The 27746-nt window shown below is 41.2% G+C and overlaps 1 protein-coding gene across 1 annotated transcript in view; it reads right to left on the reverse strand.

Annotated features, from left to right (window-relative positions):
• The window catches only part of ATRNL1 (attractin like 1), an 839881-nt gene that overhangs the window by 811874 nt on the left and 261 nt on the right, over positions 1–27746 (reverse strand). The gene's annotated exons all lie outside the window — the stretch shown is intronic.

Below are 27746 nucleotides of genomic sequence, written 5' to 3' on the forward strand. Positions count from 1 at the left end.
ATGGAGTCTCTTGGTTAGTTCAAATTATATCAGAGAAGTTGCGTATATTATCCATATCCTGCTTTTAAAGTATAGTCCCCTGGAACATGAATGGATTTACCTAAGAAGGAGGAGATAGAATGCTAGCACTGTGTCTGCAATACCATCCCCTCTGTGATTTCAACAGTGCAAGTGGGCAGTAGAGTGTGGTCATGAAGACTGTGGGCACTAAGCTGGACTGCCTGGGCTTGAATCCCAGCTTCAGCACTCTTGCTTGGCAAATTATTGGCGCCTTGGATTGCTCATCTGTAAAATGGGCATATTAATAGTAGTAACTACCTCATAGAGTTGTTGAGAATTAAATTAACACACTTATAGCTCAATGAATAATAGCTATCAATATTAATAACATCATTACTATTATTGTTGTTATTGTGAATAGTGTTATTACATGCCTTTGTGTGTTAACAGTTTCCTGGTCTCCTAGATTTCTAAGAAAAGTAAATTTTCCCTGGGAAGTGTCTCTCCTTGAGCTTTAATTCTCTGTGTGGTTTTCAATGCAGGCTGCGCATTAGAATCACCTGGAAAGTTTAAGGGAAAAAATAAAAATAAAAAAGCAATACCCAGGATCCATCAAGAAGAGATTTAAAGTTAACAGGTCTTGAATACGGCCCTGGCACCCTTTTTTTTTTTTTTTTTTTAAGTTCCCCAGGAGTTTCCTAATGTATAGCCAGGGTTGAGAACAACTGAACGCTTGATCTTAGCAACAACAGCTGAAGGTGAGCAGGGAGCAAACCTTACGTAAAAGCACACCAGCACTAGAAAGGCAAACGGAGGAGGTGCTGAGGACTAGCAGAACCAGAGAAATTGAAGAAGGAGGACCTCTCCGTGTTTGGCAGGAGGAGACATGCTAAAGAGCTTGCATCTTAGAGCTCATCCTAGTATAGTTATTTCTTGAGGTGACGCTAAGGTTAGCCTTAACAGTCAAATCTCCTGGTGACCTCTGCCCTTCCCTATGCTTCCAACTGCACATCTTACTTTTACCTTTTGGTGCCCCCACTTAAAAAGCATCAGATCCCTTCTTTGGATACACAATTTGTAAATCCCAACAAGGAGCCCCATTTCTTTATACCTCAGACAGATGGAGTATAGTTACTCTGATGAATGGTTTCAGCTCAAGGGATTCTTAACCACTAAATAGATGTGTTTATTCTTTTGAAGGAATAAGAGGCTCCGGACCTTGGGGATGAACTAGGTTGTTGTTCTTGTTTTGTAATATCAAAAGCTCACTTTACTCTGAACCTAAAAGAGACGGGGAGAGGAGGATGATAAGCATAATACCCACATTCATAGAGTCAGAGAAATGGGCCATGCTGAAAGAGCAGAAAAAAGTCTCACATTTCTGATGCTTTATAAAATCCTGAAATTCTGAGCGATCTTATCCTTTAATTTCTGTCTTTACTCCACAAGTTCATTAGAGAAAAATTTCAAAAAGTAGTGAAAAGCACAAAAAGGAAGTAAAAAAATGACTCACACTTCCAACATTCTTTTCTTTAGAGTATAAAATGAAGAATAAGGGGCACCTGGGTAGCTCAGTTGGTTAAGCATCTGACTCTCGATTTCAGCTCAGGTCATGATCTCAGGGTTGTGAGATGGAGCCCCACATGGGGCTCCAAGTTGGGAGTGGAGCCTCTGCCCCTCCCCACTCTAAAAAAAAGTGAAGAGTGAAAGTCTACCCCCCCATCTCTCCAAAGATAAACTCTTTGCAAAACGTTTTATATTTATGTGTTTCATAAACACATCTTACCATTATATTATGTTTCCGTGACTGTGCTAAGCACTTTATGGAAATTATTCTCATTTAATCCCTCCAATAACCCTGAGAGAGAGATACTATTAGTATCTCCATCCCCCACCCCCATTTCAGAGGTGAGAAAACCGAGCCTTAGAAAATTTACCCAAATTTGGGGCACCTGGGTGGCTCAGTTGTTAAGCATCTGCCTTCGGCTCGGGTCGTGATCCCCCGGTCCTGGGATCGAGCCCTGCATCGGGCTCCCTGCTCAGCGGGAAGCCTGCTTCTCCCTCTGCTTGTGCTCCCTCTCTCACTCACTGTGTCTCTCTCTGTCAGATAAATAAAATCTTTAAAAAAGGGGCACCTGGGTGGCTCAGTCGGTTAAGTGTCTGCCTTCGGCTCAGGTCATGATCCCAGCGTCCTGGGATCGAGCCCCACATCCAGCTCCCTGCTCAGCGGGGAGCCTGCTTCTCCCTCTCCCTCTGCCTGCCGCTCTGCCTACTTGTGCTCTCTCTCTATCTCCCTGTCAAATAAATAAATAAAAATCTTTAAAATAAATAAATAAATAAATAAAATCTTAAAAAAAAAAAATTTACCCAAATTCCCCTCATTTATTCACTCAAGAAATATTTATTGAGGCCCGACTATGTGCCAAGCTCTATACCTAGGCATAGGGAATATAAGAGTGAATCAGCCAGACATATCCATAACGCACCTCTTATCTCCTCTGCTGCTGACATCCAAGTGTAAACCACCATCATCTCTCCCCCTAGATTAGTGAATCCGTGTGGTCCATGCTGTTCCCCACTCCACTGTGCTGCCTCATCTTCTAATTCATGTTCTCTAGTGCACGCCAGTGTCATCTAGGACGTTGGGACATGGACTCTTGCTTCTGTGCCCTAAAATTAAAAACCACTGATGCTCAACTTTTCAAACTCATCAGCCAAGTTTCTGGGCTCCAGCCCAAGTTTCTCACTCTGTGAAATGGGAATAACTTTACTTCCCCCAGCCTAGTTGGATTAAAATGGTATATTTTATTTTATTTTTTTAAAAGAATTTATTTATTTATTTGACAGAGAGATGGAGAGAGAGCACAAGTAGGCAGAGCGGCAGGCAGAGGGAGAGGGAGAAGCAGGCCCCCCACTGAGCAGGGAGCCCGATGCAGGACTCGGTCCCAGGACCCTGGGATCATGACCTGAGCTGAAGGCAGATACTTAACCAACTGAGCCACCCAGGCACCCTAAAATGGTATATTTTATAGGAAAGTGCTTTGTAAACTGCAAAAGCATGATTGTTTCTCTCCATCTCAGTCAGGTCCTTACCAAGTAGGGAAGAACGATGTCCGATGTTTCCAAATTAATAGTGCCGCAACAGATACAGTTCGTGCTAGGCCTAAGCAGATAGCCAGTGAAATTGTATTTCATTTGTTTTTTCTCATCATTTAACCTTAGCTCTAAGCATATATTCACTGTTCTGAAGACTTAATGTCATCCCCTTCCATCCCCCACTGCCATGGTCTTCCCAAACAAAAACTGGACATTGCCACAATTGATGTTAAATATTATTCTTCACTATGTTCTTTCCTTGCCTGCTCCAGTAGAATCACAGTTCCAGCGACGAGAAAGCCTGCAGTTTGCTTTGTACTCTGTGTTTTACATCCTGAGCTATTAAAGTGTGTCTGACATTTTCTTTTCCAGGTCTTTGATTACGAGTTAAATCAGCACATAATCAAACCAGCCCACTTGGCTAATCTCCCTCTTAATAGAGTAGCTTTTAGGGAAGGGAATATGAGCAGCATGTAAAGAAAAAAGAAAAAGCCCATAAGCCACAAGAGTATGGACTAACGTGTGAGCCATGGGAAGGACTGGACTGAAGTAGCAATAAGGATGTACTCCAGTGAGAAACAGCATGAGCTGTTTTCTTGCTAGCTCTATCCCATGAAGCTAGCCTCTCCATGGAAACTCCTCACAAAGAGAATGGAAAAATTTTAGCTAGAAGAAAATGTTCAGGCCATCTAGTCTCAGGATGTCTATTTTCTCAGACCCATATACTATAAAATCAGTGGACATCTGTTGTTTTCTGTTTGACTAGTTTCTACTTTGCTCCATTCTTGTGAGTTTTGTGCAGAGACCAATGCTACTTCTGATTCTCGACTTGAAGACCAGGGGTAGACATGTAACCCAGGCCTAGCTAATACATGCTCTGCCCTGGGATTCTCTTAAAAATTTGAAGCTGGAGGGGAAGAAGCTTTGCAGTTTTGGTTACAGAGCTGAAAAGAGACCTAAGAGATAATGTCAGTTATTATCACCACCATGGAGAGAAAATCTGTTTGTAGAAAGAGAGAATAAAGCCTTGTAGAATTCAGGGGCGCCTGGGTGGCTCAGTTGGTTAAGTGTCTGCCTTTGGCTCAGGTCATGATCCCAGGCTCCTGGGATTGAGGTCCTGGGATGGAGCCCCCTGTCAGGCTCCCTGCTCAGCCAGGGGTCTGCTTATCCCTCTTCCTCTGCCCCTCCTCCACCCATCCCCGCCTGTGTGTGTGTGTGTGTGTGTGTGTGTGTGTGTGTACGTGTGTGTGCTCGCTCGCTCTTCTCTCTCAAATAAATAAAAAGAAAATCTTTAAAAAATAAAAAAAAAAATTTAAAGCCTTGTAGAATTCAGGAAAATTGGGAGTGAACAGAGGGGGGGCGGGGGACCCTGCTTCCTGGTCCCTGCAGTTACCCAGTACCCTTCTGAAAAGTTCTCTTATAGCTTAAACTAGTTTGAGTTAGCTTTCTGTTCCTGGCAAACCAAAGAGTTTTCACTAAACACTACTGTGTCCTGCCCCAGTTCCCTCCTATCTTCTCACACTGCACCTGAATACACAGCATTCCTCATTTCCAGACTCCAAATCTGTAGGGAGTTATCTCTACACGTTTCTCATCTCAATGAACCATTCTTTTGGGAAGTAGCATAAAAATGCTAGTAAACTAATTCCCTTGAGGTAGTTCGTGACTAATCCTGGCTTAATGAGCTACTTTTCCCAGGTTATCATCCATCTTAATACTATTGCTACTACTAATAATAATTACAACAACAATAGCTACTATTCATGGGGTTGGGTACTGTGCTAAGCACATACGTGTGTTAACTCATTTACTACAACAACCCTAATATCTCTATTTTATAGGTAGGAAACTGAGATATGGGGGTGGGGAGGGTGGCAGTGGGAAAGGAGAAGGAGGAAACTCTGTAACACAAAGAAATAATCCCCAATAGTATAATTTCAAGAACTGTAGTTAGGGGTTGTCTGTCTATCCAACCTTAAACCTATGTCACCACCTAATATTCTGTAGTTCCCCATGCATAACCAGGCAGGGGTACAAAATAGGTAGAGCTGGGCAGGGAGCCCCATATTTTTTTTTTTATCTAGAGACCTAATGGCTAAGAGAGGCCAGAGTTCAGCATTTACCAGACAGAAAAGAAGGTTATGTACTATCTGTTCAAAACAAGCAAGGAGCAGGCTGGGAGCCAAGGAACCCTGGCCAGAAGAGACTGGAGCAAGAGAAAATTCATCATCAACTCTCCTCCACACAGTGAACACGTGACTAAATAACTCCCCAGAGGAAAGGGATCAATGACATTGGGAATGTGGTTCCAAAAGATGAGCCAGTGTTTTCTAGCCAAGCCCCTTGCAGGATTGAACCATGCCAAGCTTCGGAGCGGGACAAGCTCTACCCCAAAGTCTCTTCTACCCATCCCACCCCCCCACCCTCCCTCCTTTTTTCCTTCCCTTCCTTTTTGAGACAGAAAGAGAGCTTGTCTTCCCTTTCTTTAATAGATATTTAGTGAGCCTCTACCACATATTAAGACAAGATTCCTGCCCTTGGGGAAGTTAGAATTCACAGGAAAACCAGGCAAGAAAGCCAGCAGTATCAATAGAGTAGGGAATGTGTGGTGATAAACAATAGAAAAAACAAAGGTTTGGGAGCCAAATAGAGATAGCTCAAAATTATGACTCTACCTCCTATTGTCAAGATGACCTTGGGCCAGTTATTTAACTGTATGTACCTGAATTTCCTCATCTGTAAAATGACGGTAATAGTCATATCTACTTAATAGGGCTGTTGGGGTGATTAAATGAGGTATATAGTCCATGTAAAACACTTGGCATGGTAGCTGGCAAATACTAAATGTTCAATATATGTTTCTGTTACTTCTCTGCAAGTGTTTGTCTTGAAGAGGCAAGCTGATGAAGCAACCCCTCCTTGTTTCTGATTTCATTCAACAAGCATTAATAAGAGCCTCCTCAGAGTATAGTATCTTAGTAGGCAATTTAGGGGGAAAAAAAATCAAAGAATATAAGACCCGGTCCCTATCATCAAGCAATTTGTAAACTAGCAAAATAAGAAACAGTTGCATGGGAAACTGTGTATATTTAAATGTCAACAAGTGTAATTCAAATAATAAATGTCCCTAGAGAACTAGAGTGGTCAGAAAATGTTCCTTGGGAGAGGTGGACCTAAAACTGGACTTTGAAAGAGAGATGAGATATGGTGAGCAAAAGGAAGTTATCCAAAGTAGGAGAATAGCATTAGTAAGTACCCTTCTGGGGATGAGGTAGAACAATCTGGCTAGGGTCTTCTTCAGAGTCTTCTTCCTTTTGGCAATCAGTAGATCAGAAGGTTGGAAAGGTTTATTAGGTTCTGTATACCAGGCTGGGGAGTGGTACTTGATCCTGAATTCAGTGGGTGGCATGAAAGTTTGTATGGAAAGAAAAGGTTTGTATGCTAGGAAGATGAATGGCTCCATGTATGCAAGGCAGATTGCTTGGTAGTTGGGGACCAACTTCCAAGGAGATGGAAGTGGGAAGACCAGTTTGGTAACTACAGTTGTCTACACCTGGGGCAATGGAACCTGAATAGGGCAGTGGAAACCATAGGAAGTCTACCGTAACAGATACTTTTTGTTTCTTTTTTCTTTTTAAAATCGTGGTAAAATACATACCACATCAATTTTACCATCTTAAGCATATTTAAGCATATAGTTCAGTAGTGTTAAGAACATTCACATTAGTGTAAAGCCAATCTCCAGAACTTTTTCAACTTGAAAAACAGAAACTATACCCATTAAACAACTCCCATGACCCCCACCCCACAGCCTCTGGCAACCACCATTTTACTTTCTGTATGACAGCCATTTTATATCACTTAGAACTCTTTTGGTTTCAAGAGCAAAAGAACTTACGCTAGCAAAAGGGTAGGAAGGGATTTATTATGGATTTACAAAAGATGGTCATGATGCTCCTGGATAGGGATGCATCTGGGCCTCTGAACTGACTGGAATCTAACTAGAGAGGTGTCAGGCTTCTCTAAATTCATGTCTGCTTTTCTCTGCTCTTCCATTCTCTGTTCAGGCTGGCTTCCTCTGAGTCTCTCTTCACTTGGTAGAATATTGCATCCCTACAGCCTGAATTCATATGTTACAGTTCTAGCCACATGCAGAGACTAAAATGGCTGTTTCTGAATCTCAATTTGAAATTCCAGAGAGGGAGGTAGAGAAAGAGATAAAGAGAATATGATTGGTCCAGCTAGCGGCAATTGTCTATCACCATTCCATTCAGCTACTATCTCTGAAAGAGTCGTATCGCACAAATATGGCTGCTGGGGCTGATTTCAAGAGAGGACAGTGGTCTTTGGGAACGAGGCAGACACTCTAAAAGGTGTCTACTACACATGTCAAAAAAAGAATTCAAATGGCTTGGCAACTGATTATTGGAATCTTGTGGCATGGGAGTGGCTGGGGAGATCTGGGAGGAATAAAAGATAGAATTCCTGCCTTAAGGAGCTCACAATCTTATTGGGAAGACAAGTTACACATGAAGCATTCAACCCAGAGTTGACTGCAGAGACGGCACCCATTTTTTTAAAGTAGCCATTGTTGCTGCCCCCTTCCGGAGGGGCTGATACAATCTCATACATTGAACAAGGTATTACTGGACTGGGAAAGGAAACTAAAATCTATAATTTACATCCTTTCATGAGAAACAGGAGAGAGAGCACCTTCACCTCTAGGGTCGTTGCAAAAGGACAGTGGGCATATCTTGGGCCACAGCCTAAAGGTTGAGAGTTATTGGTCCTGATGAGACTGCCTCCAAGGTTATAGCCAGGCTTCCTGGGAGATTTCTGCAAAGATACAGTTTGTTCCTACCACTAAGGAGAAAAAGACAAAAATGAGAAGGCAGAGTTCAGAGAGGACCCAAAATTAAAAATAAAACTCAAATCAAATCAGTCTCTGATACATCCTGAGAACCTCCCACAAACCATTCCAGACTTTATTATCAGCAGATTGGTGACTACAGCAGCGCTTAAAATGCAATAAACAGAATTAAATACAGGATTCTAAAGGATAAAATGATTTAGTCCCAAAGCTGCTGGAGGTTTCTTTTCTTCAAAATATTTATGCTTGAGCTTCTTTCAATTTAATTTTACCTGAAAATTTCAAGAGACCAGTTGGATTCTCTGAGATTACATATTCTGTTTCAGATGAAAGCGGAGTCGTTCAGTGAGTTATATTTCAACTCATTTCTCTAGACATCAGTTACCAGAAACCCTTTTAATGAAAGCTTTGAGGACTGTCTGTCCATTATGCTGCTAAGGAGTCTGAGTCAGCAAGCTCATTCAGATTTAAAAATTTAACTGGCCCTCATCCAACCTTTAATCAAAAGCTAATGCACTTTTCCAACCTAAGTCTTCCGCATCCACTGTCGGGAGCGGAAGTTGGATAAAACAGTCTAGGGGCACAGCGGCCTCAGCACGCAAACTGCAATCACAGTTGCTTTGCAGTGATGTTGTGTGAGTGTGTGCGCATGTGTGTAGTTTGTCTTAAGAGGAATGACCTAGAGAAGGTCCTCATTGTCATCGAGCGTTAATGTGCCTTTGTAAGGTCAGCCTGGCCACACATGCTTTTTCTCCCACACGGAGAATGGAGGAGGGTGCTGCACCTTCCTCATGCCCGTTTCCCAGAGTCCGTGGACAGAATGAACAATTGAATGGACTTGAGTGACGGCAGGGAGGATACAGATTCTGCAAAAATCTAAGTTCCTTCCCTAGGATGTCTTCGCAATAAGGCTGAGTATCTCCTGAAGGGCAAGAAGTTGAATATGTAATTCCCCGTGCTTAAACTGATCACAAATGAGAGAAAAATTAGCAGTTTTGGGGTCTTGGACAGCTTTAAATGAACTGGAAAAGGTAACTACCAGATAGAATCCCGGCAGAATGACTTCCCCTAAAATGGAGGAGGTGTTCTAACAGAGGGATTTTTTTTTTTTTTTTTTTTTTTACTCCCGTTCGTTCACTGAAGGACTAAAACGCAATCTGGAGTGCTTTGAAAAGCAAGCCTGAGCACTTTCTCAGTACCTGTGCCAGGTGAGAGTTTTATGGCAATGCCCCCATCCTATGTAGACACAAAAGGCCAAAGAGCTCATCACTGCTCACTTGAGTCAAGAGAGTGCTCGCCGTAAAGAAAAAAATACTTTGTAATAGACTCTCAATGACCTGATTAAAGAAATACTGTCTTTCACGCAATTTCTTTTGTCTTATTTTTGTGTTGGGCAAAGTCGGTCTGTTTTTTTAATTGCACGGATTGTATTTTTTTTTCCTTAGCTAATGACTTCTTTGTTACAAGTGTGTACAGAAACTGACAGATGAGTTTATTTCAGCCAATCCAGTGAATTCTTTACATACGTAAATAAAAGATCTTGGTACTGTAGTACTCAGTATCCCTTTACATGTAAGCTGAGAGCCGTAAGATCTATAAAGCATTTGCACTTGAGAAGCCCAGCTCTCATTAATAGATATGTATTAACAAAGCCAAGTGTGGCATGAGAGGGAATTGTGTGTGAATGACTTATAGGAAAATTGTACAAATTATCCGTGGATTCAAAATAATTATGCAGTAAAATTAGGGGACTTGTAAAAAGAAAGGTTTATCTGAAGAACTCCACTTTCTCATTTCTCTCTCATAATCTATCACAAGCTTTGGGGCTCCAGCGCTGGATGCTTTCTGGGACTGTCAGGAGTACTTACTACGCCTGGTGATGGTGTGAGGATTCAGGCACTGCCTTTCCTGGGGAGAATCAGCAGAAAACACAGCTGACTTCTGAGGGAAGGAAGGCTGGCCACACCAAAGAGCTGGCTTCTCTTCTGAGGCTGCATTCCGTGAGATCAACTCCATGGACATGACAGACCTAGTGGTGGTAATTTCAGCGCTGTGCCCTAAGCAAATCTCTTGGAGAATATGTTAAATGCCCCAAATACAGCTCTCCAGAATATCCCATATTTGGGCCTCCTTACATTCCAGGGGCAGCCTGGTTGGTGTTGCTTTCAGTGGGAAAATGCTTTGGTTCCAAAGTGTGAATAAATTTCACAACATGTCAAAAACAATCCATTTCTAGAAAGTCTATTGTGAACCATGCCTTTTCTTTTTCCAGGAGTGCTTGACCTAAGCTAGGGTGAAGGAGCATGGCCCAGTTGGAGGGAGGAGGGGGAAACTGGCCCCTCCTCCAATTGGCTACAGTAGGCTACAGTTTATCAGGTTTAGGATAATCTGAAGACTTTGTCAACCAGAATGAAAACAAAAGCAATGGGGCACCTGGGTGGCTCAGCCCCAGTTAAGCGTTAAGCACCTGCCTTCGGCTTGGGTCATGATCTCAGGGTCCTGGGATCAAGCCCCACATCTGGCTCCCTGCTCAGGGGCGAGTCTGCTTCTCCCTCTGCCCCTCCCCCCACTCATGTGTGCAGGTGCTCTCTCTCAAATAAATAAATAAAATCTAGGCAGTCCATGCAAACAAGCCATCAGTCCCAGAGGTCAGGAGAGGAGGGAGATCACTGGTGTGGAGCATCAGGGAAGGAACAGAACCACTTGAGGAGCCCAGCTTGGGAGCAGCCTTGTAGAAGATTTTCACAGGGCACCTACAGCCTCGGGTACAGGCATGAGTAAGCTCTTCAAGGCAGGCATGGGGCTCATGATACAAGCATAGCACCCACTAGTATAGTCTCCATGTTCTTTCCCCTGTTGGTTGAAAGCATTTGCAAAATTTAGGAAGACATCAAAGGAAACCATTTTTAAAATGGTTTTTGGCCCTTATCTTTATCTGCTCAGCACTCCCCCCTCCCTAACACACACCCTTCCTCTACTAAGACTCCGTATCACCACTACCACCTCTCGGATGGGCAGTTGACTCACACTGGATTAATCCTCATATCCCATTCCTTTGTCCCCGAGAGTCCACCTACCCTGACACGTTTGTGGTAAGATTACATAAGCCAATATACTTTCCTTTTTGACTCAGGTTGGTTTGAATTGAGTGTCCGTCATTTGCAATCAAAGAGTTCTGAATAATACATTAATGTGTTACAACTAATACATAATAATAATGATAATCTAGTTTTTACTCTTCTTTTTCTCACACACAAAGATGTGTTTATCAAAAACACACACCAGAATACTCAGTATTTATACTGGTACTATTTAATAAAATAATGATTTTCTCTAATCAGGCCCCTTTACTTTAGAGACTTAGTCCCCATGGAGAGCAGCTGATCAAGCGGTAAGCCCCTACATTCTGCTATTTGCTATGGGCCCCAGAAGGCCGAGGATGTGATACCAGGGCAGGGTTATATTTGCCTCTCTGGGTCCTCTTATAGCTACTGTGGGGATAGAACCCCATAGCTGCAGGTAAAGCAAAGTGCTTCCTCTGGTACCCCCATGGAGATGATTGATATGACTGAGGAGGAGCTGGAGATAAAGAAGAAGAAAATGGAGTAATTAATCAATCAATATCTATGGTGGACTTTCTTTGTGAAAGGCACCACTAGGTGCTATAAGGCATCTACAGATGGAGAGAACATGGTCCAACACCCTTAAGAAGACCACATTCTATTTGAGGAGATAAGATATGCACGCAAATAGATAATTACCCAATAAAAGGAAGAAACTACTAAAAATCAGTAGGTGGATTAGACAGGAAATACTGGAGAAGTTTGAAACCAACACAGATCATTGCAAGCTGGTGTTTTATTGGTCCTTTGGTTACAAGGAGACTCTGGCCAACTTACGTCAAAATAGAAATATAGTGACAAGGCAGTTCACTGGACTGAAGAAAGAACTGACCAACAGAACTCTGGATGGACAGGAACTAGGGTAGCCCCAGAAAACCTCCTTCATGGTCATCATAATAGCGTAGATGAAGAATAAGGGCCTGGACTAGCAGGGAGGCAATAAGGAAAAGGGGACAAGGAGAAAGACATTTAAAAGTCCTATCCCCTAAGTCTGGTAGAATATGCACTTATCACTCTTGGAGCCTGGAAAGAGATAGTTAATCAGATATAAGATTCAGGGATCTAAGAAACTGGGGAAAGGTTTTAAGACAAAAATATCATAGCAGAATCTCAGCCATAATTAATAATTCTCCAGACTTGGATTTTAACCACTTAAGAACCAAGACTAATTTTCTAAAATTGACTGCCTGGAAAGTGCTTCTGCACAGAGAAATCCAACTCAGCAATCAGTATGCAGAAGGAAATGTTTGGCCTTGTGGCTTTATTGAGCACTATTGACAGGACCAGGCATCCGTGACAGCTAATCACAAAACTCCAATTAGCTCTTGTCTCCCGGTGCCCTTCCACGGGGCTTCTGCTGCCCAAATGAGGCTGGCACACACTTGGACCTGGAGAGAACCCACAGAGACACAGAGAGCACGCAGCCCAAGTGGTGGGAAAGGGTTACATCAGACAGCAAACAATGCAAGAGTGCTGACAATGAGCTGTATTTTATAGGAGAGGAAACACATTTTATTTTTTAAATGAATAATATGAAGGGAGTTTTATGGCCACATGGTGAGAAATTAAAGAGTGGGTGTGGAATTACAAAGTTGACAAAATTGTATGTAGCGGCCACAGATGGCTCCCTTCAGTTCAGCCAAGTGGGAGGCAGTAGAGTTGAAGAATGACTCCCCGTGGTCCTTGTTTTCCTGTTACCAATAGAGCTTCTTCACTGCTTAGGGAAACTTTACTCTCTCAAACCTCATATCTCCATATTCCCATAAAGATTCTCAGAGAAGTAAACCTTGGGAGTCTTGTGACCTTTTCTCCATGCCACCGCAGTACCTTTGTCTAGGACAAATGATGTGATTGTTTACTTAGGAAGGAGGACCTGACCATGTGGGCTCAGCGCCATTCATGCTTGTGTTTTGGAGTAGCCTGTCTTCAGCCAACTTTCTCCTCCACTGTCAGGCACTAAAAGATTGCCCTATGGGAGAGACATGAAGGGTCCAGCTCGGTCAGCAAGGGGTGGGTAACTCTATCTCCTTATTCAGTCATGAAGTATTAGGAAGCCCATTGTGGCCACACACTTAAACCACATTCCCAATCCAGCTGATATATTTCATGCTCATCTGTTGGGCTTGTGTGTGTATCTCAAATACCTCAGACAGAACTCAAGGCAGAAAGAGAGGAATGGGTATCCCAAGGCCCCAGTGTTCTTTATGACCTCTTACAGAGGTCAGAGATATTTACCCATGGGGTTCACTAACTCTAAGTCATCATGCTAATACTTTACATTTGTATAGCACTTTCCCACATTATCTCTATGTGTTTCACGAAGTCCTATGAGGCAGGTAGAGTAGGTATTATTATTTTAGTTTTATAGATTAGAAAACTAATTTTCAAGGAAATTAAGTGGATTTTCCAAGGTTATCCAATTACTATGTGGTGGAGTCAGGAGTCCAGCTTGGCTTTCTGACCCCAAGTTCTGTAGGAACAGATGACTAGGATATAGTTTTACAATGAGGGTTAAGGGGCACGTGGATTTGGGTTCTAGTCCCAGTACAGCCTTTGGGAAAGTTAATCAAGTTCTCGAAGTCTTCTTTTCCTTCCCTATAAGATAGGGATAACAGTAGGGTCATTTTGAGGATTTCATGGAATAATGCAAACACACTAGCAACGTGTTTATTCAATATCCACTGAGTATCAGCTTTTTATTACAGATTTAAGGCTGTTGAATACACAATCTCTTTACTAGCCTAGGTCTGGTGCAAATTAACCTCTGTTAATATGCCTGTTTTGCCGTAACTCCATAAGATCTTATGAACAGCCCAGTGAAATTATTTTAAAGCTAAACTGAAAGCACTCTGTTCCTATATCAAGTACATTCAACACAGCATCTATTACAAGGTCCTTCGGAACGGAGAGGCAGATTTTTGTAGTATTTTTTAGTATAAATGCTTTCTGTAATATAGAAAATGTAAATTCACATAATCCTCTTTAAAACATTTGAGCAATTTATATTAAGAATCGGAAAAATGTTCATATCTTTTGACTAAGTAATTATGCTTCTGGGAAATTATTTAAAATATATAAAAAGCCATTATACACACACAAGCACACACACAAAGATGTTTATCACAGAAGTATCCAAAATAGTAAAAATAACCAAAATGTCTAGCAACAAGTTTATCATTTAGAGTTCCTTAGTTGCAAAGAACAGACGGCAATTTTGACTGTCTCTAGCAAAAGAGAACATTGGAAAGATTGGGTAGTTCTTCAAATCAATGACATCAGGAAGGATGGGAACCAGGGTAACTCCAGGGACTTTCATATAATGGTCACATGGATAGTCTTTCTTTGGGGTACTGTGTTAGAATGACCCAGCTTCAGTCACCTTCTGCTTATCAACCAAACTTTGAGTGGGGTGACACCATGCTTAAGACTCTCTAAGCAGATGATATGGAGGTCATATCTAACTGGCCTGGCTTGGGTCATCTGCTTGCCCCTTGCTGAGATAAAATGCAGAATGAAAACACTGTGATCAGCAGTCTCATCCAGATCCCACACAAAGGGCGAGTGGCATTCATTTCCTGAAAGGAAAGAATGATGCTGAGCAGGAAGAACAACAGATGTCTACTACTGTGGCAGAATGACCAAATAAATTATTATATATCAATTGGAGAGTATTTTATTATCTTAGAAGTGACAATTACAGACACGACATAAAATGTTTAAAAAGTAATTTAAAGAAAAACACAAGATATTCAAATACGTGCGTGGGTGTACTACTGTACGAAGGAGAAAGAGATATTGGAAAAACATTGGAAGGAAATTTACCAAGGTCCTTGTGAATGGCTATGTTTTCTGAATGATCTGGGCCCACCATAGGGCTAGACCAATTACGAGGGAAGGAGGAGCATTAACCTATTCAGTCTGATAAGCCAAATCATGTCATAGGACTTGAACCAAAACAAAGCCAAAAGTCAAGGGCTGAGAACAGGTTGGAGCTGAGGAAGCTGGAGGGTCAGTGGTTTTGGTCTGATCAGTACTGAGCTGCCCAGACTTCCCTCTTTGGGGTGCCTCAATCTGAGGAGAAGGCACACATTTGAAGGAGACAGTTGGGGAGAAGGAAAGTGGGTGATTTCTCTGCCACCTCCTTCTTTCAAAGTTCTTATGATGATTTAAAAATTTTATGTGAGTGAGAATGAATAAAAAACACATCTTAGTCTTAAATTGTTGACTCATTCTATTTATTTTTTCTTAAATATCTACTGTGGTGGTACCTCTATTAGCTCAGTGAAGGAAGCTTTATGTTTGGAATGTGAGAAGTATATCATACTCAACTTTTGTCAATATTTCTGAATTGTAAAATTTTACTTGTTTGACTTACAAGTTACCTAGCTTTATCAGAATCTCAAAATGCAATCTCTCTATTCTTCTATAACTTAATGATCCAGGAGGAGATTTTGCTTATGCTTAAAAGTAATGACTTCACAATTGTTTCTCTTGTAGGTTCAGTAATTGTTTGTTTTCATAACTCCCCAAAGATTCAGGGATGAAAACATTGCCTAGAGCTTTCTTTAAAATTTCTACAATTTTTCCCTTGATAATATGAGGACAAGGAAACTGTGAATAAGAAATTACTTTTCTTAAAGAGAAGGGCCTCTTTGCAAAACAAAGTAAAAAATAGGGGGCTTCAGAATTTCCTATACCTGGTTGGGGATATAGCACCCTCTTTCATGTCTATAAAATAATAATAATAATAATTTTTAAAAAGACATTTGTCATGCAAAGAAACTTCAAAGTTTCTGGGAGGGGAAAAATACTGAGGAGAGAAAATATTCATGATTATAGGTTTTCAAGGACCTTGAAAAAGTAGTAAAAAAAAAATACATACATATTATATATATATTATATATATATAATATACTATTTTCTAACTGTTGATATTCATATTTTGAAAAATACATTCTGTAGGGCAGGAAAAAAAGAAAACAACCCTGTATTTTGCAGAAAGATTACCAGCCTCACTGTGCAGAACTATTTAACACTTTCATGAGGAAAGGATGCACCATAAGTCAAATGAGCTACTAAAGTCATATCATAAAACTTCCTTTGATTTAAAACTGTATCCTCTATTCTTTGAAATGTCCTTCAGCCACAGAAGATTTTTTCTTTTAAAAAAATCTTCCAGAATGTAAAGAGAATATCAAGAAATACAGGTTATGGGAGAGGAAGGAAGCCTGAATATGCACAGAGTTCTTTGCGGGGCTGAGAACATCTTGGGAAGAACCACATACTTTAATCTTCAACGCTGTCATCTTTTCGTGATGAAAGCTTAAAATCTTAAAATCCAAACCAAAAGGTTCCAAGGAAAATTAATTTGTTAAATTAGAAGGAAAAAAAAAAAACCACAGCTTGTCACTTGAAATAATGAATGCCATAATTCAGTTCTTACGTGATTTGTCTTAGACTTGAATATGCAAATATACCCATCGGGTTTTGAATTGGGCTTTTACGCTTGCAGAGCTCTCCTCTCTAAAAAGGAATGGGAAAAATATAAGACAGCCCTTTTTTCTCCCCCTTGCACAACCAATGGTACACAAACCTGCATATGGAAGCACTACATTAAACAAGTCCATAACGGCTCTGGTTACCCTCATAAAATCTGCCCTAGGACCTCATTCTTCCCCTGTCACTGCATGAACACTCAGGCAGGCCCCCGACTTTTCTGGATGCTCTTAGGTAATAAAAAGAAGTCTCTTATCACTTTAAGCTACCAAACACAGTCTTGGTTTAATAATTAAAATATCCAGTCCCAATATATAAATGCTTTTAAATGAAATAACGTTATATTCTCAATTTAAAAGGAACATTTCCTTCCATCCCCCAGCTCGGGCCAGTGGCAAGGGAGAACCTGCAATTGCAGAAGGGGGGCAAACTTCTGGTCTGGTTTCCCGCCCAGGGGTTCTGCTCCTCTCCCGCTCATCTTGCTGGAGTCCCCAGGGTTAGAGGACAAGGAGGAAGAAGAGATAAGGGGAGCGGGGAAGTTCTTACTTGCCAGATATCCTGGTGGTGATTTAGTATATGAGTTTTCTAAGACTCAGCATGTGTTTAAAACTGACTGCTTTTGGGGTGTTTATGGGGCAGAGGTTGTCATTTATAGAGACATCCCCAACCCCCATCACTGGGGATCTTTTTGTGTCACTCTCTCCACAGGATGAATGAATCCCAATTGGTTGGTTACTTCTCCTTCAGCTCCAAAGCGACCCCCATCTTCTCAGTAGCTCTGTGTTCTTTCTTCCAGGGGCACCTCTCAGACAAGACTTACGGTGACCCCCACAAGGCTGTCCAGTGCGGGTAATCTTGACTCCACCATCAAAGCAGCCAGCCCAACTGTCTCTCCCCCTTTAGCCTGAGAGTCAGAGTCCTGAGGACTATGCCCCCCAGCAACAGTTTTCCCATAGCAGGTTCTTGAAGTGGTTTTGTGGAGGGCCCTTTCCAACCACGCATAAAGGGATGGACAGACCTCCCCTAGGCTATCTCCACTGGGGGAGGGGCAGGGTTCATTCATAGCAAACCAACTCCCCTCTCCAAAAATGCTCTCTTCCTGATTTCCAACTTCCACCCTTATATACTCTTATCATGGGTGAATTACTTAAGGGTTTTTCCCCCTCTCCTCTCCCCAACCCCCCCAACACCTTTTTTTAAATCCTGTATGGTGGTCTGCCATTCATGTCTTCAGTTGACAAAAACTCCTATTTTAATATATCAATGTTCACAAGAATGTTCTAGTTCAATCCTAAGATTTCAAAGAAATAAAGATATATGTCAGGTATTGGATGCTCCAGATTTTAATAAAAGTTACAGGTCCTCAGTATAACCCAAAGGTAATACAAATGTGAGTCATTATAAATTCAAGAATGCAAAAGAAAAATATCAGAAAGGCAATGCCCACAAGTTACTTACGGTTCTGTTACTGTCCTATTAAGCAAATCAGTATCAAAGAAAATATGTTGGGAACATGTTCACTGCAGAATTTATTTACTTTTATCAAACAGTCATTGTTTTCACGCCTGTTCGTCTTAACACTATATTTGCTGCCTCCCCAGAGACAGTCTAGTCAATTACATGGTCTTCCTTTCACATGTCAAGGCCAAGAGTAAACTGTTCCAAACACAATGCAACAGCCTGTTTCTTTTGAAGCAAATAAAATAGGGCCATCATTTTCAATCTTGTCTTTTTTTTTTTTGCCTGAAATGTGACAGGATAAGAATTAGCTAAAGAGAGAAGCATGAAGAAACATTTTCTTCCAACAGGCTGAACGGCACTATCTTAATAATACACTTCCTGATCGGTAAGCAGTGAATTCTTTTGTTTACTAAAATACCTCAATCAATTTTTCTTTTAATGACTTTCATTGCCACTACCTACATAGCGCTGAAGGACATTTCTGTCCTGAATCGTATCTTTCCTCATGTTCTTTATTGTTCAGAACAAGCACGCATCGTGATCATGTGATCTTCCTTATTAGCTGTAACTGAAGCTTAACGGATATAATTAATGGATTATTGCAACCCTCTCTTTAGTTCCTCGGTTCCTTTTATTCTTAAAGAGATGAATTCTAATAGTGGTATTATCAGATTCTAAATACAGTAGAGACAGATTAGAAGTATGAAATGCCCCTTATGACTTACCATGTGGCTTACTGTAGTAATAGAATAAATGTCCGTCCGGAGGCATATTGTTAGATTTCTAGCACTTCCCCCTTGACTATCCTTGGAAACTAGAAATCTCAGTTCCAATATCCTCCTAAGCCCCATCCTCGCTGTCTGAGATTGGCTAGTCACTTATTCTCTCAATAATGTCATCTGTAAAATTACCCCAGCAAGAATTGTCCAGCCTAGATAATTTCTTAAGTCAATTAAGAAACTTTAACCTTTGAGGCTATACTGTATTCCTAACATTTACCTAGGGCTTAAAAAAAATGTCTGGTACAATTATGGGTAATTTTTATCTTATTTCTTTCTTTATCTACTATTTTCTCAGGTTTCTATAATGAACAGGAATTATAATTATAATAAGAAGAAAGTTATTTAAAAAGAACAAAAGAAAAAAATTAAAAATTAACAAAAATACATTTGGGGGTCTTATCTACCCCCAAGCTTCACCCAATTATATTTTAAAATTCAAAACAGGGACATTGGCTGGCTTAGTGCATGGAGCATCCAACTCTTGATCTTTGGGTCATGAGTTCAAGCCCCATGTTGGGTGTAGAGATTACTTTAAAAATTAATGAATGAAAAAAAAAAATTCAAAACAACTTGATGTGTAGAGATTACCAAGCTATATTTGAGAAATCTAATCACAAGAGTCCAGATGTAGCATTGTATCAGACTTTAATAACATTTGTAGAAAGTCTGCATGTGGAAAAAGCAAATGAGCAAAAAAAAGAGAAAGAAAAAATAAGACAAATCATATGCTATCCCAGTTCCTGGTGCACCAGACTGATCAGCAGACCTGGGCTCAACTCAGTTTGATTTAACCAACATATATTGAGTCCAAGGCATTGTGAAATGAAGAGGAATGGGGAGATGATGGTACAATAGAAGGGATAGATATTGAAACAACTCCCAAACTAGTCAGACTGGCAAGTGTGCTAAAGAGAGGCAGGCATGAGACCCTGGAAAATACTAGTTATTCTGACTGGGGAGATCAAAGGCCTGGTATGCTCTGCTAAGGGGTTTATATTCTAGGGTGGTCTGTGTGCTGTGTTCTTGAACAAATTATTTAGCCTCTCTGGCCATCTGTTTTTTCAGATGAAAACTAAAAAAACTGTATTTCTAAATTTCTAATCACATCGGCTGTCAACTTCCAAGAGTCCATGATTTTATAGTGTGACAATGATGAGGTTCCTTTAGCTCTTCCTTTACCTTCTTGCTCTAGTTCCCAGATCACTCACTGCTGTTGTCAGGCTCTGTAACTAAGTCCGACTCTGGGGTTATAGCTCTTCCTCTCTTCGCATTTCTTCCTGACTAAGTAAACTACGGACGCACCCAAGTTGCAGATAGAAAACCCAGTGTTTGACCTGGGTGTGTACAATCAAGCAAATTTGGTTTAGAGCTCCCCTTTCTTCATTATTTCTCTTTAAGGCGTATTGATTAAATGTGAGGTGGGGCAGGAGGGAAATTTAAAAACTTGTTAAATTAGCTGTTTTTATAATTAACTGGCTTTGGCTGTCATTCTAATTTAAAGACATGCAGAGTGCTCATACTTTCTTTTTAGTCATAGTGATTTTTCAAGTTTCTGTGAATTTTACACATTAACCTTGAAGCCACATGCTTTTCTGACATTCTTTGAATTCCTTAAATAGATCTAGGGGGTTGGATTCAGGGCTGGCTTTTATTAGCATTACACTCTCAGGAAATCACAGCCACTTTGCTTTCTTTTTTGAAGAGCATTATTATGGATTCATTCAAAGGGGAAAAGCACGTAGCCTGCATTTGATGATCCACTCAAATACCAGGACAAGTTATATATGTATATGAAGCCATCTTCCTGTTATTTATTAAAACACATGTGAAAGTAATGTTTTAATTTATTCATCCATTTAATTAAAAAAAAATATTTATTGAGCTCCTGCTAGGTGAAAGGCAAAACATCATTAAACAAAATGACCCATCCTTTACTGTGAATTTATTTTTTTTCTTGTGACATTAAAATGATTCAGCCCTTTAAAACTTCTCCAGAAACTGCAGGGGCAAGAAGCTGTTGGATGAATCCTAAAGCTGAAAGGACAATTGACTAGAATGTAAAAGAGAAAAGGAAGCTTGAGCAGGATTTTTCAACTTTAGAGCTATTGACATCCGGGGCTGGATAATTTTTTGTTGGGGGGACTGTTCGGGGCTTTGTAGGATGTTTATCAGCACCCCTGGTCTCCACCTACTAGATGCCAGTAGCAGCCCCTCACCCACCCCCAACCCCACTTGTGACACCCAAAAATGTCTCCAAACATTGCCACTGTTGCCTGGAGTCCAATTCACTCCTGGTTAAGAACCACTGAGCTAGAATGATTCTGATCATGTGCTACTCACCAAAGTTTATTCCTTTTGCTTCTTAGAGATGATAGCAAAACCCATGCACCTCCATCTGTGTCCATTTAGATTTCACATAGAACAAATTCCATTCCTGCACGGCTCACTCTGCCATCAGGAGGTAATAATAATGGGTGCGCCTTAATGAAAGGGACTGAAAAGGTGGCTACTGGCCGGAAGTCAGGATTAGAACTTAGTTTTCCTGAATGGGGGTGAATTTGTATTAATATAGCCACACTGTCTGGTGCAGTCTCTCTCGTGACGGATGTGGTAGGAGTGGTATGGGGGACTGCAATGTGGTGCCCCCAGGAACTTGAAGCTACAAGTGTCTTGGGAGTAAAATTCAGAAATTAGTATTTTTATGTATTGAGTGGAAATGTGCAAAGAAACTTCAAGGAGTGGTTGTCACACTTGTAGTGTGTATAGAGATCGCCTAGTAGCTTGTTGACAATACAGATTCTTGGGCCCTGCGGGCAGAGATTCTGATGTAGCCGCTGTAGGGAAGGCCTGAGTATCTGCATTTTTAAGACACATTCAAATGATCCTGATGCATATGGTCCCTGAACTTGTCTTTGGAAGACAGTGCCTTGAAGATGAAAAATAGCTGCCAGGTGTTGACTATGATCTGATTGGAATCATTGCCATGTGTTAAGAAAGGATGAATTCGTCAGTAAGGGCAGAAAGGCAAAGTCAACTATAGTCATGTCAAGGAAGGAGAGTCCCTGGGCAAAGTGGATAGTGCCCATCTAAAGTCCAAAGGAGAGGATGACCCTGCCCAAGGACTCAGCTTGTCCCTCCCTTAAGTCAACCGGTGTCCCTGTTGTGGAGAAGGATGTTCTACGGCATCTTGGCCTAAAGTCATTAAACATTGAAAATGTGTAACTAGGGCGCCTGGGTGGCTCAGTCGTTAAGCGTCTGCCTTTGGCTCAGGTCATGATCCCAGGGTCCTGGGATCGAGTCCCACATCGGGCTCCCTGCTCGGCAGGAAGCCCGCTTCTCCCTCTCCCACTCCCCCTGCTTGTGTTCCTGCTCTCGCTGTCTCTCTCTGTCAAATAAATAAATAAAATCTTTAAAAAAAAAAAAAAAGAAAATGTGTAACTAGCTCTTCTTGCCTTCCCTGGGGTATGTCCTATGGCAACTCCCCTTGCTGTAAATTAATAAATGGATATTCTGATTGCATATATATCAGTCTGTGAGCCTGGGTAATGAGTCCTTCCCATAGAAATGGTTCTATTCTCAGCATACTGACAAATCTCAGTTTCTAAGGCTGGAGTCAGAACTTGAGCTGTGGTAAATTAACAAAGGTAAGACCAGTGGTGTGTTGGTAAATTTTTGACAGCTCTCCAGAAAAAGAAAAAAGAAAAAACCAACAACCTGGATTTGTAGCATTGGCCTATCTCCATGGTGCAAATACACTTCCACCATGGCCAATTTCAAGCTGCTGGCCCAGTGTCAGTCTCTCTGGAGTGAGGAGACAGCACACATTATGAAGTATTGTTGCATATATATACAAGCAACGTGAATAAACTCAAGGTATAGATAGTAAAATAATTATGAAGGGAAGAGTGTGGAGTAATTATTACCTTTGTTTTAAATTTATTTAATATTATTACAAGTTCATTTATATAACTTAATTTTAAACAATGACTGGTTGAAACAACCAATTTACAAGATTCCTGAAGGTTTAACAGTTGGCCCTCATGAGCTGGTATAGGCCAGCTCCAGCATTCCACCACTGGAAGACCAATCTGTGTGGACTAGTTTGGATGAACAGATCACCTTCCCTGGATGACCCCTCTGTTTCAAATGTGCATATTCTTTAGAGTTTCTATGTGGACACAAAACAGGGTCAATCTTACTACCCTCTTGAGCTTAAAAATCACCAACCCAGGCCCATTAATCTCTTAGATGTGTCTAATCCTTTTAAAGTGTACAAAGAGGGGCGCCTGGGTGGCTCAGTCGTTAAGTGTCTGCCTTCAGCTCAGGTCATGATCCCAGAGTCCTGGGATCGAGCCCGGCATTGGGCTCCCTGCTTGGCGGGAAGCCTGCTTCTCCCTCTCCCACTCCCCCTGCTTGTGTTCCCTCTCTCGCTGTGTCTCTCTCTGTCAAATAAATAAATAAAGTCTTAAAAAAAAAAAGTGTACAAAGAGCTGTCACACACATAATTTCAAATGATTTTTGTAACCACCTCGTGAACAGAATATAATGGATGTCTCCCTCATTTTACAAATGAAGAAACTAAACAGAGAACAGCTTCATTATTTGCTCACACCTAACCAGCTAGTCTACGGAAGAGCAGAGAAGCAAGGAAACTACCATTTATTAAATGTCAGCCTTAGACCAGACATCAACCTCTTGTTTAATCCTCTAATCAAACCTATAATGTAGACATTATTGAGCAGATTTTAAATATGAGAAAAATCGAACTCAGTGAGATTATGTAACTATTCAAGGTCACATCCCTGGTAAGTCTAAGTCAGGATCAACTACACAGTACTTCTCAAACTCTACCGTACATCAGAATGCCACAGGAGCCTGCTAAAATACAGATTTTACAGCCCACACTCAGGGATTCTGATTCAGTAGATTTAGGGTCAGACCCAAGATTTTGTATTTCTAACAAGCTCCTTGGGTAGGTACCCATGATGCCAGGCTGGTCCACTGTTGGAATAGCCCTAAGCTGTACCATGCAGCCTTATTAAGTGCTTCCTAGGAACCTGGGTGTCCTGACTCCTAATCCTGTCCTCTGTCCACTGCAATACATTGCACTAGTTTCTTCTAACCTCTAAACTAGCCAAAGGATGATACTGTATATATATTTGTAAATGTTTATTACATATAATAAATTAATGTTCTCATTTATAATAATTAATGTATATTTTCTTCTAATCAATTGACAAACACATAGTGGTGCTGAGCTTTTGTATAGACTGATATTATCTGGAAAATTCAGTGGTCATGAAAACTGTTATATGAAAATATTTTAGAACCCTCCCATGGGGCTTTATTATTAAGGTTCTGGACAGACCTAGAAACAAGAAATTTTAAGTCAAAATTTGTCATCAATAGTCCATGTAGGAAAAAAATCACATGTGTTGCAGAACCTCTGGAATCATCCATCGCAAAATAAGCTCCTCCAACTTGCATTTTCAAATTTCAGTTTTGCTTCGGGGAAAACTGACTTCTTACTCCACTGATATTTATACTTGGGAGATCTGCACTAAAGCAATACTTCACGATAACATTAATTATAATATTTACAAGACATCTTTCCATGAGGCTCTCCAATAACTGCTGTCATGTAATCTTTTTCTCAGTGTGAGCTCAAGAAAGAGACGGGATCATCAACTCCACCTTTGAGATGACAAGCCTGCCGTCCTACACAGACCTTAGGCGTCTCGCTGAAGGTCATTCACAGATTTAGCAGTCAAGAGAGAATCAGAACGTAGGCCTCAGGAATCCTAGCTCAGGATAGCCCCTTATACAACCACTCTTTCATTTAACAGATGAAAAGTGTCTGCACAGAGGGTCGGGGGGAGGAAGGGTGAACGCTGAACAGGGAGACTCAAGCCAACCAGCTTGGTTACTTGGTAACAGCTTTGGTGAAAGGACAGGAGAGAAGGAGTCAAACTCTTGTCTAAAATTAAACTATTGGTTTGAACCACTCATTTCTCTTTACTTCCCATTACCACAGAAAAATATGAGTTGGCATTTATTCTTTATAGCTTATCAAATCTGACCTGGGAGAACCTATTACAGCTTCTGAAAATGGATGTTTTATTAAAATAGCTTCGGTTCAAAGTATCATATTTGTACATGAACAGTTGGGAGGCAATTCAAATAATAGGGGACCCATGAATGCGTACTCAATTAAGATTATAATTTAATTATCTTCTATTGTAATAGATGATTGGGGGAAGTCTATTTCAGTTTTTGCCCCACCCCCACTATTCTTCCCTTTGCCATCCTCTTAAAATACCAAGTATCCCCGGTGAGCATTCATTTTGCCCCCTGCTCAAGGGTGGTGCATCAACTCACTGTATCTCCCCAGAATGTTCATTTCACGGATGACTGAAAATAGTGACAGTGTTCTACCCCTTCCAAATGATGAGCGGCTATATGAGTTGAGGAACTTGGATTCTTTTTATGGTTCAGATCTCCATTATTATTAGAAAGCATGAATCACATCCAGAGAGTTCTAAAGTCCAGACTTTATATTGGTGGGAAGTCTCCCTATGTATCAGGCGCCTAGGCCAGTCCCTGTGGGCCCAGGAAGAGGCTGGACGCACATCCACGGGTGCAGCATTGGGTCTGAATTTGGGAGGAGGTGGAGATTTCAGGCTGTAGTGAAAATCTCTCTTAATTCTGCTCCCTCCTTTCTTCCCCTTGACACTAAATTAGTTCAGTCTGCTCTCATACCTAAAACATGCCACGTGCCTTATACATTCAGGGACCACCATCAGCACTCAAAATGTGAATTGTTCTTGCTATTGCTTTGCAGTCTTTTAGGACCATCAAGTTTCTCTTCCTCCTAATCAAATTTCCTCTGCTCCAACACAGATGTCTTCAGGTTTCTACCCTGCTTAGAAACCTTCAGTGGCTCTCTACTAGTTCCATGAATGTTTCTCAAAGTGCATTAGAATCACCTGGGTGGCTTTTTTATACACCTGTACTTTATCAGGCTTCACCTGAAACCTAGTGTATCAGACCCTTTAGGAGCTGGGCCTGAGAATTGCATGAGAACAAGCTCGACAGGTGTCTCATCCACTCTATTAATAGTGTGAGGCTTACTGACCAGGAGGATGGTGTCCATATGCCTTTGCATGACTTTTATTACCCCTTAAAATTGGGCTCCACTGTCTTTACAGTCTCGCCTCCTGCCACACGGAATCACTGATAGTCCTTATCAGAAAAAAACTGTGAAAGACTTTGAAATGAGAAAAAAAAAAATTGGGGGCATCTTGTCTAGCATACCCTGTGGGTTAGTCATGCCTCTCATTGTCATTGAGCTCTTTTACAACTCTGCCTGCTTTATAAAATTGATAATGATGCATGGAAATGCACCAGAATCATGTCTAGTGGAATATAGCTGATTCACTCTGTGGATAAACCCGTTTTGCATCTACTTGTAAGCTCACTTCAGCATTCCTCATTGCCTACTGCGTGGTTCTTTGAGTTCTCCTTTGAACCAGTTGTAACATCTTACTGGTTCCCTCATTAATTAATAAATTTAAAAAATTTTGACATGTGTTCATTTCATATTTGCATGAGGTCATGATTTTACCTTTAAAAGAATTATCCTTTAAGACCCTAAAAATGCTGTGGTATCTCCCGTGTCTCTGTGGTGGTGGTATGGTTTCCTCTGCCTCCTGCCTGCCATACCCACCAGTTTCTCCAGTGATGTACCTCTTACCCTTCAAGGCTCCACAAAAGTTGTCAAGCATCAGCTTCTCTATCAAACTTCAAGCCCAACCCATTCATCCATCCATCCCCAACTGGGCAACTGAGTCTCAGTGCCCTTCTGCTCCTGTTCCCACCTTGTTTGAGCATTTCTCACATCAGATTCCAGGTGATACTTGTAGGAACTGCTCAAAGCCTGAGGGCACAATTACAACCACTTCTCTACTCAACCCCCTCCAGACTTCAGTTTCCTTATCTATAAAATGAGGATGATAACAGCACTGACTTCACAGGGCCATTGTCAGGGTTAAATGAGTTGATCCATGAAAACACTTAGAGAGCTACCTGGTATATGGTCAGTTTTGAATAAATGTTAGCTATCACCATTTTTTATTATATTTTTCTAATTAATTGCTTTGGATCCCCCTTGTCTTAGGTGGCAGAAACTGCTAGCTATCCACAAAATCTGCTTCCTGGAGCTCTATTTCTCAGCCCCCGTTCTAGTTAGGTATGATCAGAAATGGTATATGCACATTTCATGTCTGGCCCATAAAAATTCCCATCTGTGCTCCTCCAAGCCAGCCTCTTTCATGTGGACTGGAGTAGAGACTTCAATGACCGGAATAACCTTGGAAACCAAATGTTAAAAATGGCAGATGTGCTATCAGCCAGGTTCCTGAATGACTGCCTGAAGCAGCACTCGCCCTTCCTCTCTCCCTCGTCAACACCCCAGAAAGTGCAGTCCATTCCTCTGTAAGGCTTCCTTCTCCCAAGGCCTTTTAGGCTTTGCTGAGCACAAAGATGGGTCCTTTTTCTTCCAATGCCAAATGGAAACGGAGGCTACCTAGACCGCCATTTCCACAAGAGGTCACAGTCCCTTTCATGATGCCTTTTTACTAGTCTGCTCATGCCTTTTCCAGCCTAGAGGAAAGCACATATGCAATGGGTTTCTACAGGACGAGAGCCCTCTCTGTTGGGGCCAACCTTAGCCAAGGATGTTTCACTTGTTCCAAAGTTACAGCTGTTCGTGATTAGCTCTTGCAGTTCATGAACAGAGCCAGGGGCATATGGGCTCCAAGTGTGGATCTCATTTCAGTGTCTGCTACCTTACAGAACCAGATGTACTGGGCTCCCTTATCTGGGTGACCTTTACCCACCACCCTTTACCCAAAGAGTGAG

Source organism: Halichoerus grypus, chromosome 7, assembly GCF_964656455.1.
Source record: "Halichoerus grypus chromosome 7, mHalGry1.hap1.1, whole genome shotgun sequence".
In the NCBI taxonomy this organism is placed as follows: domain Eukaryota; kingdom Metazoa; phylum Chordata; class Mammalia; order Carnivora; family Phocidae; genus Halichoerus; species Halichoerus grypus.